The sequence below is a fragment of the Bos javanicus genome, chromosome 6 (genome assembly GCF_032452875.1).
Source record: "Bos javanicus breed banteng chromosome 6, ARS-OSU_banteng_1.0, whole genome shotgun sequence".
Classification (NCBI taxonomy): domain Eukaryota; kingdom Metazoa; phylum Chordata; class Mammalia; order Artiodactyla; family Bovidae; genus Bos; species Bos javanicus.
Genome location: NC_083873.1, coordinates 40914179 through 40927472, shown reverse-complemented (window position 1 = coordinate 40927472; position 13294 = coordinate 40914179). Strand labels below are relative to the sequence as shown.

The 13294-nt window shown below is 39.3% G+C and overlaps 1 protein-coding gene across 4 annotated transcripts in view; it reads left to right on the top strand.

Moving 5' to 3' along the window:
- KCNIP4 (potassium voltage-gated channel interacting protein 4) overlaps positions 1–13294 on the top strand; it is a 1316619-nt gene that overhangs the window by 938007 nt on the left and 365318 nt on the right. The window lies entirely within an intron of this gene.

The following is a 13294-nucleotide window of genomic DNA, read 5'->3' as shown; positions in this document are numbered from 1 at the left end:
AAAAATACCCAAAGGAAAGTGTGATATATTCAGTTATTAGTGACAGAAGTCATAGAACAAGAGATAGGAAGTTACAGTCATTCTAGAAGTAAAAGACCAATATTTCTACTGCCAAGGAAGAAATTAAATATTTTGATGCCTAAAGCTTCCCTTTTCGGTCTTTCAACTTCCAGTTAGGTCGATACCCTGAAAACTCTACAGATATTCCAATGCAACCTGAACCTTTACTGCCTGAGACTGTCTTGTTTATTTCCATGTTCCCTCAAATGTCCTTCCTCCTCCCCACATGACAGGAGATAAGGAGAATTTGTCTCTGTTCTTTGGAACATAAATAAATGACCTTCAGATAATCAGAATAAAGGAAATCTTTGCCAAACAGAATCTTAAAAGTTTCTTACATTCCAAGAGAGTGTTTGCTTATGGTCAAGGGACTAACCAAGGATTGTGAGACCTGAAGTTTAAACAGTTTGGAGGGCCCTCCATAAGAAAAGGAATTTAAATACACTGACCTACTGGGTACAAATGTAGAGAATTAGATGGGGCCTGAGTCAAATGGAGATCCTAAAGCTTGACTTCCCAGGTGGTGCAGTGATAAAGAATACTCCTGCCAACTCAGGAGATTCAGGTTTAATCCCTGGGATGGGACGATCCCCTGGAAAATGAAATGACAACCCACCCCAGTATGCTTGCCTTGGAAATCCCATAGACAGAGGAGTCTGATGGGCTACAGTCCACGGGGTCCCAAAAGAGTTGGTCACAAGTTAGTGATTAAACTACAACAAAGCTTGGCTTCACTAGCTTCATGATGACTGTGGTATAAAGTGGAGGGAAGAGAGTGAAAAGGAAAATGAAGTATTCATATGTCATCTCTTTCATCGTTCACCTAGGCTTGACCCTGGCCAAGAGTTTGGGAAGTGTTATATTTTTGTCAGTGATTCTAAATAACTTAATGACATTAACCATTGAATTGGCCCTCCTTCCAATATTTTGGTCACACATGTGCCCTTAAAAAACTTTTATCTATTAGAGTTATTATTAGACATCAAGCATTTGTTTATCTTGCTGAGGTTCTAATACATCTTATTTCATTCCAGTGAAATATAACATTGATTTTAAACTAATGCTGTTTATTCACTAGAGATAGCCCAGAATATCTTTTCTAAGGTTTGCTTTTTCTTTTTGGTACCCATGTATTCCCAAAGGCTAAAAATCCAATTTATTATTATTGATCTGTCTTTCAGTATAGTGCAGAAATCTTTTGGATTAGATTTTTTTCATCTTTTATTACTTTCGTTTTATAATTAAACTCCTACTGAAGCTGAATTGTCAAACATCTCAATAACTATTGGAAAAATATGTGTTTGATCCCTTTTCTACTATTTTGAAGTAACTTAAACCAATATGAAATTTCTAAAAATTCATGTGGTCATTTTTCATGCTTAAAATTAGTTCTCATTTATTATCACTTATATGAAAAGAATTTATTCAGAGCTTTCTATGAGTTTTATATTCTGTTTTCAGGTAAAAGACAAATTGTGAACCCACAGACCCTGTTTTCAATGAATAAGTTTACTTTAGATAAAATATGAATGCACTGGGACGACCCAGAGGGATGGTATGGGGAGGGAGGAGGGAGGAGGGTTCAGGATGGGGAACACATGTATACCTGTGGTGGATTCATTTTGATATTTGGCACAACTAATACAATTATGTAAGGTTTAAAAATAAAATAAAATTAATTTAAAAAACAAACAAACAAACAAACAAAATATGAATGCAAACTTCAGTTCAGTTCAGTTCAGTTGCTCAGTCGTGTCCGACTCTTTGTGACCCCATGAACCGCAGCATGCCAGGCCTCCCTGTCCATCACCAACTCCCGGAGTCCACTCAACGAGAAACTATTACCTATAGGAGCTAAAGTATGGATATTAATTCTGCAACTATATTAAACTGTGTGTGGTTAGAGTCAGGATATGGAAGGTATCATGAGGGTGAAGTAGCAGTGGGATTATGGGAAGAGAGACAGGAAATGCTTTTCAGGAGAGCATTCTGCAGAAAACCACGTGAAGGAAGGTGACAGAAGCTCACTGAGCCGTGGTAGGAACTTTAGGGACAATGGCCTGGGAGTGTGGGGAGCCCTGTGAGAGACTGGTGAAAATAAGGGTTAAATTAACAAGAAGCAGCCAGATCACTAAATCTTAAGGGTTTTTTGTTCCCCTGACATAGGACATGAAATCATTGATGATTTTTTAAAATTATTTCATGATTTTTTTTTCAGGTGTATATATGAACTTAATTATTGTAGAATATATAAAAGATGGTGCAAATGTATTTCTCTCTTATACATCTTTTCATTATTAAATATATCATATACCCATCAAAGTTGCTGCTGCTGCTCAGTCGCTTCAGTTGTGTCCGACTCTGTGCGACCCCAGAGAGGGCAGCCTACCAGGCTCCGTGGTCCCTGGGATTCTCCAGGCAAGAACACTGGAGTGGGTTGCCATTTCCTTCTCCAATGCATGAAAGTGAAAAGGCAAAGTGAAGTCACTCAGTCGTGTCTGACTCTTAGCGACCCCATGGACTGCAGCCCACCAGGCTCCATGGGATTTTCCAGGCAAGAGTACTGGAGTGGGGTGCCACTGCCTTCTCCAACCCATCAAAGTACACAACCATAAATGTGTGACTTTTTAAAATTTTAACATTCTGTTTTAGTTTAATTTCAGAAGGTCCAAAATCTCATTTATTTCAGATTGTTTTTGACATGTTGATTCTGACTAATATTAAGTTTTATCTCCATTGATGATTCTTGATTGGAGGAATGACTTTGCTATGTTTCCAAGGTTTAATAGCTCTGAATTTAGTGTCAAAGAGAGTTGTGTTCAATTCATGTCTCTGAGAATTGTTAGCTGTGTAACTTTGGGCAAATTCCTTTACCTTCCTAAACCTGATTATCTTCATATGTAAATGGTGGTATTAATGGTTCAGTATTCTGTAGAATTGAGTTTTTAATAAAATAACAACTAGTAAATATTTAGTATTTGTATCTGGGGACATAGGAAATACTGAGTATATGACATAACTTTTGTTATATCAGTATAACTTTTGTTATAACTACTAAGTTAGAAATCTATTGTGGTTAATATTTCAGTGCTGATCATCACCTAAAAGGGGAGACAGTGAAGAGTTTGTTTTTGTTTTTAAAATATATTGAGTTTAAGATAAAAATAAAATTGTGGAATTAGATATCGTCAATAAAAGCAATATATACATTTTTAAAGTCACATTATTTTATTTAGGTCCTGGGCTTCCCAGTGGTGCAGTGGTAAATAATTCATCTGCCAATGCAGGAGATGCAAAAGATGTGAGTTTGATCTTCCCTGGGTTGGAAACATCCCCTGGAGAGGAAATGGCAGCCCACTCCAGTATTCCTGCTTGGCAAATCCCATGGACAGAGGAGCCTAGCAAGCTACAGTCCATGGGGTCACAGAATCAAACATGGCTGAGCACGTGCACACATACACACACACACACACACGCAATCCAGACTACTCTGTGGTACAATAGATTTGCATGTTGTATATACACATGAAAGGGAAATAAGGAATTTAACACTTGGCAAATTAATCTTGGTCACAATTTGTACTTTTGCTTGCAACTTAGAAAACACAGATGAATTGTGCCTTTTAAGATAAGTCATCTGGATGATCACATTAGCTCAGAGAATAGCATAATCTATGCTAAGAAAGACAAAGAAGGAGATTATACATTGGACACAGCACTTCTGTCCAAGTACTTTCATATTCTGAAGGTGAGAAGGTAGTTTTACAGATTATGGACAGAGATCTGACAAGGTCGAAGCGGGGATAGGAAACAGACTACAGATGATTCTGGACCATATCAAACTGTCTGGCTTCCCCATTTTATCCTGATTCGTATGACTAGCCAAAAGAAAGTCAGAAAGCAATCTCAAGTCTTGAGTTAGATCAAAATGGACTAACTTCGATTTTTTGATGAAGGAAAAAAATAGATGCAATCTCTTAGCATGGTTCAGCCACTTGTGTGTGCATATACTTTTTCAAATTCTTTTCTATTGTAGGCTATTACAAGGTATTGATTACAGTTCCCTATGCTATATGGCAGGTCCTTGTTTACCTATTTTATACATGATAGTGTGTCTATTTGGTGTTTGTTTAAATGAATTAGTGTGTGAGTTTATTTCATTTTATGCAAGTATTAATCAAACATTCAGTAGCCAGGCACATTCTAGCAGTACAAGATAAATTCTCTAAAGAGCTTACAAGCAGGGCTTCTCAGATTTTTTCATGTATGTAGAACTTCAGAGTTTCTTAAAAACACAGATTTTGGGGACAAACCTCAGATATTAATTTAGTAGGAATAGATTAATGCTTAGGAACCTAGAAATTATTGACCAGCTCAGTGACTCTGATAAGAGATAAAATATTACTGTGGACTTTGGCTTGCCCTTACATCTTATTTGAACTGGATAAATAGGTAATAGGTGAGATAGGAGGAACATAACCAAAGTAGAGTCAAGAATAAGCCAAAGTGTTGTAGCATAGCATAAGAGGTTCTGATTAGAAAAATCCACCAGCATCAAACTAAAAAAGCAAAAAAACTGTGAGAATTAGAATCTTCAAACCATCTAAGGTTTCAGAATAGGGGAAAAATCATATAAGAATGATTTAATATTGATTTGATTGCTCAAGTTATAAGACTGAAAATCCAGTTAAGGTTTAGGATGTTACCTTGTGTATTAGATTTTGCAAACTTTTTACTTAAAACAACAATAACAATGAAAAACTCCAGTAATTAGATGTTGCCTGTACAAATATTGAGCATTACTGAAAATTCTCATGTCTTAATACGTGTTTGAATTCAACCCTAGGGCATTCCACGGGCCCACATGTGGGCTGAAGCTGTGTAATCGTTTTTACTACTTACAGGAGACATGTTGAACAATCTCTCCCTCAACAATAGAGCAAATTGTGATATTAGAACCTAGTCTAGATTAGGACCCAGAGAAGCTAACTGAAGTGTTTCTTCCAGTCTCTCCAACCAAACACATCTTTCCCTTTCTTTAGAGATAGATGCAATCTCTGTATTTCATTCACCCTTTAAAAGCAAAAGAGAAACATCAAACCATAAACAAGAAAAGAGGCATCATTTTGTCAGCTGAAGTAGGCAGGGAAATGACTTTCCCTGCTGTTTGCCTCAGCTGAATTACAGACCTGTGTCTGTGTGAAATCCAACTTGATGAGATTTTCTTTGTCACTGGTGCTGAAAGAACCTGTTTCTTGAGAGTCCTACTTAGAACTAGATTGTGCTGTTGCCATCCGCAAAGTTTCTTATCCCCACGTGTGGTCAGCAAGCCTCGTTTTCCATGTTCCTTTTGCAGCTCCTTTGTACATTACCAGATATATATTTCCCTTGAATTTAGACTCAGTGGAAGAGATACTGTCAAGTATGTAAAAAATCTTTATTTTTATGTTTTAAGTATTGATAACATTTACAGAATAACATTAAGCATGGAAGGGTTACAATCAGAGAAACATTAGAAAAGCAAACACAGATCTCAAAAATGGCAGCAGATTGGTTATTTTACTATCAGTAGGATGAGATTCTGGTTTTCTTCCATGGCTGTTGGAGAAAAAGAAAAGAAGGGGAAGAACATTTATATCAACACCTAGGGGTCAAAGGAATATGGAAACAAGCTTCCCTTTTCTGTTTTCCTAATCAGTTTGAGGCAAGTAGACTACAGGGCCTTAGGAAGCATCACTACAAACAAAGCTAGTGGAGATGATGGAATTCCAGTTGAACTATTTCAAATCCTGAAAGATGATGCTGTGAAAGTGCTGCACTCAATATGCCAGCAAATTTGGAAAACTCAGCAGTGGTCACAGGACTGGAAAATATCCGTTTTCATTCCAATCCCAAAGAGAGGCAATGCCAAAGAATGTTCAAACTACTACACAATTGCACTGATCTCACATGCTAGTGAAGTAATGCTCAAAATTCTCCAAGCCAGGCTTCAACAGTACATGAACTGTGAACTTCCAGATGTTCAAGCTGGATTTAGAAAAAGGCAAATAAACCAGAGGTAAAATTGGCGTCATCTTCTGGATCATCAAAATAGCAAGAGAGTTCCAGAAAAACATCTACTTGTGCTTTATTGACTATGCCAAAGCCTTTGACTGTGTGGATCACAACAAACTGTGGGAAATTCTTCAAGAAATGGGAATACCAAACCACCTGACTTGCCTCCTGAGAAATCTACATGCAGGTCAAGAAGCAACAGTTAGAACCAGACATGGAACAACAGACTGGTTCCAAATTGGGAAAGGAGTATGTCAAGGCTGTATATTGTCACCCTGCTTATTTAACTTATATGCAGAGTACGTCATGAGAAATGCTGGGCTGGAAGAAGCACAAGCTGGAATCAAGATTGCCAGGAGAAATATCGATAACCTCAGATATGCAGATGACAGCACCCTTATGGCAGAAAGTGAAGAGGAACTCAAAAGCCTCTTGATGAAAGTGAAAGAGGAGAGTGAAAAAGTTGGCTTAAAGCTCAGTATTTGGAAAGCTACGGTCATAGCATATGGTCCCATCACTTCATGGCAAGTGGATGGAGAAACAATGGAAACAGTGAGAGATTTTATATTTTGGGGCTCTGAAACCACTGCAGATGGTGACTGCAGCTATGAAATTAAAAGACACTTGCTCCTTGGAAGAAAAGCTATGACTAAGCTAGAGAGCTTATTAAAAAGCAGAGACATTACTTTACGAACAAAGGTCCATTTAGTCAAAGCTATGGTTTTTCCAGTAGTCATGTATGGATGTGAGAGTTGGATTATAAAAAAATTTTGAGCACTGAACAATTCATGATTTTGAACTGTAGTGTTGGAGAAGACTCTTGAGAGTCCCTTGGACTGCAAAGAGATTCAACCAGTCCATGCTAAAGGAAATCAGTCCTGAATAATCATTGGAAGGACTGATGTTGAAGCTGAAACTCCAATACTTTGGCCACCTGATGTGAAGAACTGACTCATTTGAAAGGACCCGGATGCTGGGAAAGATTGAAGAAGGGAGGAGAAGGGGATGACAGAAGATGAGATGGTTGGATGGCATCACTAACTCAAAGCTACATGAGTTTGCATAAGCTCCAGGAGTTGGTGAAGGACAGGGAAGCCTGACGTGCTGCGGTTCATGGGGTCACAAAGAGTTGGACACGACTGAGCAACGAAACCGAACTGAAGACTGTAGGTTGCATTTAGGGTCTAGTGGATAGTCTCAGTGTCTCTAGATAACTGAGAAGTATATAGACCTGGTTAAATTCAGCTGGCTCTGATTCTAACCTCAGTAATTCAGGAACCACCCACCAGCAGACAGACAGTATCAAGAATCCCAGCATTGTTTCCTTACTTGGAGATCTCTTGATTATAAACAAAGCCTTCTCCCTTTCCTTCTTGTTTCTGGCAGTCCATCTTCATATATTACTTTCTCTAAGTGACACAAATGCTTCTCCTTATTTAGAGATACTGGAAATCTGGACCTCCCATTCCTGGCTCTCTGTTTATCCCCTCTAACTATCCATGATCAAAGCTGTGAGCAGTGAACCAGTGCACCTGTGTTTCTTCATTAGAACTCCAACATGATGACTCTTCAGTATTATCAGGATTAAAGCCCAAAAGTTGAACACTGTAGAAAATTTGGAGATAGTTAGGGCAAGATAGATTTAAAGATGTTGATCTTTGGATCCCTCTAAAAGCTGCTTCTTTCCTAGTTCATTTTATCCTTTCCTCTCCCATCCTAAAAGAAAATTAGTATCTTAAACTCCAGTCCAGGCTTAATTTCCTCGTAATTCTTGGTCCATCACAACTTCTGATATATGGATAGAGAGAGAGATAGAGTTGTTGTTTGTTTTTACTTTCTTAACATTTTATTTTGTATTGGGGTATAGCCAATTAACAATGTGATAGTATCAGGTTAACAAATAAGGAACTCAGCCATAAATATAAAGTATCCCTTCTCTCTCAAATCCCCCTCCCATACAGGCTGCCACATAACATTGAGCAGAGTTCATGTGCTATATGATAGGTTCTTGTTGGTTATCCATTTTAAATATAGCAGTGTGTACATGAACATCCCAAACTCCCTAACTGTCCCTCCCCTACGGCAACTGTAAGTTCATTTTCTAAGTTTATTAGTCTGTTTTGTAAGTTCATTTGTATCATTTCTTTTTCTTCACTCCCCTTTTCTTGAGAATACTCCCTTAAGAAATCATATGCACCAAAATCCCATTTTTAGACTCAGCTTCTAGCGACACCTGACCTAGGACAGCATATTTACTTTGTTTTTTGTAAGAAACTTTATTTCTGCTTTAATTTCTCATCCCACTAGGTATTAGAAATGTGATTGCATTGAATCAGCACACCCCTCCTCTTCTTTTTATATGGAGCTTATGTTGTGTAAGGACCTGGTGGGGGCTTGTGGGTATGGGATGGGGTGTGGATCATGTCTGGGCCTTAATTACCTTTCTGCACTGTCCCTACTCTGTCCTGCCTCATTCCTGCCTGTAGGAGCTCTTCAGGACCACAGTTCTCTAAGCCACTTCCCCACATCACCCCACTGCAGAGTAGACAGGAAACACTCTACTGCACCTGACTCCATGGTGGGCTGTAATAAACCCTTCCTTGAGCCCCTTTCAGACATCAGATAACTCTTCTGGTGCCACAGACTCTGAGAAACTGATTCAGTCCAGTCCCCAGGCAAACCCAGGGCAGGAGCCTGTTTCTGTGCCCACCTGTGCCTGTTCCCGCCTGTGCTAGATGAAAAGACCTCCAGGGGATTGCCAGTTCCCTGGGCTTGACTTGAAGGTGAAGGTCACACTGCCCCTAAAGCTCATTCCCTAAATCTGTCAGGGATTTATACTCTCTCCCTTACTTCCCACTTTTGAATTCAGCCCTGTGGAATCTTGGTCTTGTCTGAGGATGGGACGAGAGTGCAGGTAAACATTTCTCTAATCATATATTCTGCTAAGTCTTTTGTCTATGTTGGAGCTTAGCTATTTGAAACTCAAAGCCAGGAATCGATTGATTCTTTTTTTCTATCTCCTGTGTTCTTTCTTCTCTGGCTGCTGCTGGAAGTGGGGAAACATCTAGGGATAGTGAAATGCTGGGAATGAAAAACAGAATTGATTCATAAATCAAGATATCCTCCCTCTGTGGTAATTACTAAGATACCAGCAAATAAGAGAGATTTGAAAATTCTGATGATTGGAATCATTTTAACAGAAAAAGTCCATCAGACTCAAAGGAACAAAAGAACTAACACTTCCTTGTGATTACTTTGCCTTATGATGTGTACTGTGTAAAGAAATTAAAATCTGTTAATGATTTCTCTTAACCTTCAGAACAAACTTGCAAGGTTTCTAACTATTGTTCCCAATTCAGAGATGGCATACTTGAGATGCCAAACAGAGAGTAGTTCACTTCAGGTCACACTGCATGCATGTGTGCTCAGTTGCTTCAGTCGTGTCCTACTCTCTGCTATCTTTTGGACTGTAGCCTGCCAGGCTTCTCTGTCCATGGGATTCTTCAGGCAAGAATACTAGAGTGGGTTGCCACGCCCTTCCAGGGGATCTTCCCAACCCAGGGATCGAACCCACATCTCCTTTGTCTCCAGCATTGCAGGCAGATTCTTTAACCACTGAGCCATCATGGATCATACTACTAAGAGCATTAGACATGGAATTAAATTTCAGATCTGTCAACCTGGCTTTACAGTCTGAGCTCATTCCCTGGTACCACAATGAGTAAATGACTAAGTTATATCCATTTCAATTGGGGAAGTTATATTTGAAGCAGTTGCAAATAACTTTTAGGATGGGGTTGTATTTCATTTTGTGAACTAATATTTATTGGACATTATTATGTGCATAGCATTACGTCAGGTAATGAGAAGGAAGATAGTTATAACACACCATGCTTGCCATGAGAAAACTGATAAAAGAGTGACAGAGATGACATGGGAAGGATAAATGTATGGAGCTATGATCAGTGCTACTAGTGGTAAAAGTTTGTAAGCAAAGAGAAATTGATCTGACGCTTCATGTGAATGGGGTGGGAGGGGCACAGAGAACTCTCTGCAGAAGAGGTTAGTATTGATCTCTCTTGAACAACAGAGCTCACTAAGCAGAAAGAAGTAAGGGAGTGTGTGGAGCCTAAGAGCTGTGAAGCCATGAAATATATGCATTGTCAAAAGTTTCTAGAACACATTTAATATAATATTAGCTATATTATTAAAAATGTACTTATATTCTGAGCACCTTGTAATATTTTCCTGTAATTTTCTAACAGCTGTGCTATATTTTTAGGTCAAAGTTGGTATCTACTATTTCACCAACAAGATATGAGGCAGGAGTCACAAGAAAACAAGATTATGTGGTTCCTGAGTCTTTTGTGAATTATTTAGAAAAAGGCAAGAAAATCATTGCACCTAAAGGGAGTTGCTACTTAGAGGTGAAAGGAATCTTGAAATTTTTTTAGTTGAGTGTTTCTCAATCTTCAGCAAAGTACAAACTTCCTTTTAAAGTCCTCTAGAAAGGCAAATATGAGATTATACCTAACAAAATGTTATTTAAGTTTGTAGAGAGAAAAAACAAAACTCTTTATATTGACAGATCTCAAACATCCCACAAGCCTAAAATCATTTATAAATGAAATGGTGTAAGCAAAACTGCAAGGCCAGAGAAACCTGAAGTAACTGGCATTAATGAGACAGAAGGTTATGGTACTGACTGCCAAGAGCAGGTTCAAGTTTGACGTGTTTATTGCTATAGGTCGTATATTAACTCAATTCCTCTATCATTTTTCTTCTCACAAATGGAAATGGCAACCCACTCCGGTATCCTTGCCTGGAAAATTCCAGGGACAGAGGAGCCTGGCAGGCTACAGTCCATGGGGTCGCAAAGAGTCAGACACAACTGAGCGACTGACATGCAACACAAACTCCAATGAAACTTTCAGTGATACAGGGAGCTGTGATGATATTTAAGCTTCCTTGTTTTGATACATTATTTATGTGTGTCTGTTTTCTTTCATTCCATAGTAGCCCCCATTAAGGGAAGTAGCATTACCAAGGTGGTCATAAAGATTGAAATCAGATGACCATATTCAAGTGGTCATTCTGATGATACATATTAGGTTTATAATTTTTGGGCACAGTCATCAAAATTAAAGCCCCAGGTCTAAAATTCTGTTTTGACAAGTACATATTGCTATATTTAAAATAGATAACCAAAAAGGACTACTGGATAGTACATGGAACTCTGCTCAATAATCTGTAAAAATCTAAAGGGATCCCTTCTACACTGTTGGTGGACATGTAAATTGGTGCAGCCAGCATAGAAAACAGCAAGGAGGTTCCTGAAAAGCTAAAAATAAAGTTACCATTTGACACAGCAATCTCACTACTGGCTATACATCAGGAAAAGACAAAAAATACACATGCATGCCAGTGTTCACAGCAGTACTAGTTACAGTAGCCAAAACATAGAAACAACTTAAATGTCCATCAACAGATGAATGGATAAAGAAGATACATATAGATATATAGATAAACACAATAAACTGTGGAAAATTCTTCAAGAGATGGGAATACCAGACCACCTGATCTGCCTCTTGAGAAATTTATATGCAGGTCAGGAAGCAACAGTTAGAACTGGACATGGAACAGCAGACTGGTTCCAAATAGGAAAAGGAGTTCGTCAAGGCTGTATATTGTCACCCTGTTTATTTAACTTATATGCAGAGTACATTATGAGAAATGCTGGACTGGAAGAAACACAAGCTGGAATCAAGATTGCCAGGAGAAATATCAATAACCTCAGATATGCAGATGACACCACCCTTATGGCAGAAAGTACTCAAAAGCCTCTTGATGAAAGTGAAAGTGGAGAGTGAAAAAGTTGGCTTAAAGCTCAACATTTAGAAAACGAAGATCATGGCATCCGGTCTCACCACTTCATGGGAAATAGATGGGGAAACAGTGGAAACAGTGTCAGACTTTATTTTTCTGGGCTCCAAAATCACTACAGATGGTGACTGCAGCCATGAAATTAAAAGATGCTTACTCCTTGGAAGGAAAGTTATGACCAACCTAGATAGCATATTCAAAAGCAGAGACATTACTTTGCCAACAAAGGTCCATCTAGTCAAGGCTATGGTTTTTCCTGTGGTCATGTATGGATGTGAGAGTTGGACTGTGAAGAAGGCTGAGCACCAAAGAATTGATGCTTTTGAACTGTGGTGTTGGAGAAGACTCTTGAGAGTCCCTTGGACTGCAAGGAGATCCAACCAGTCCATTCTGAAGGAGATCAGCCCTGGGATTTCTTTGGAAGGAATGATGCTAAAGCTGAAACTCCAGTACTTTGGCCACCTCATGCGAAGAGTTGACTCATTGGAAAAGACTTTGGTGCTGGGAGGGATTGGGGGCAGGAGGAGAAGGGGAGGACAGAGGATGAGATGGCTGGATAGCATCACCGACTTGATGGATGTGAGTCAGAGTGAACTCCGGGAGTTGGTGATGGACAGGGAGGCCTGGCGTGCTGCGATTCATGGGGTCGCAAAGAGTCGGATATGACTGAGCTACTGATCTGATCTGATCTGATAGATAAACAGATGAAAGATATATATTTTTATATATATACAATACTTTGGCCACCTGATGTGAAGAGCTGACTCATTTGAAAAGACCCTGATGCTGGGAAATACTGAGAGCAGGAGGAGAAGGGGACAGCAGAGGATGAGATGGTTGGATGGCATCCCCAACTCAATGGACATGGGTTTGGGTGGACTCTGGCAGTTGGCGATGGACAGGGAGGCTTGGCATGCTGCGGTTCATGGGGTCACAAAGAGTTGGATACGACTGAGCGACTGATCTGATCTGATCTGATAGATAAACAGATGAAAGATATACATATATACAATACTTTGGCCACCTGATGTGAAGAGCTGACTCATTTGAAAAGACCCTGATGCTGGGAAAGACTGAGAGCAGGAGGAGAAGGGGACAGCAGAGGATGAGATGGTTGGATGGCATCCCCAACTCAGTGGACATGGGTTTGGGTAGACTCTGGCAGTTGGTGATGGACAGGGAGGCCTGGCATGCTGCGGTTCATGGGGTCACAAAGAGTTGGACATGACTGAGCGACTGAACTGAACTAAACTGAATGTATATATGGATAAATAAGGTATATATATAGAGAGAGAAT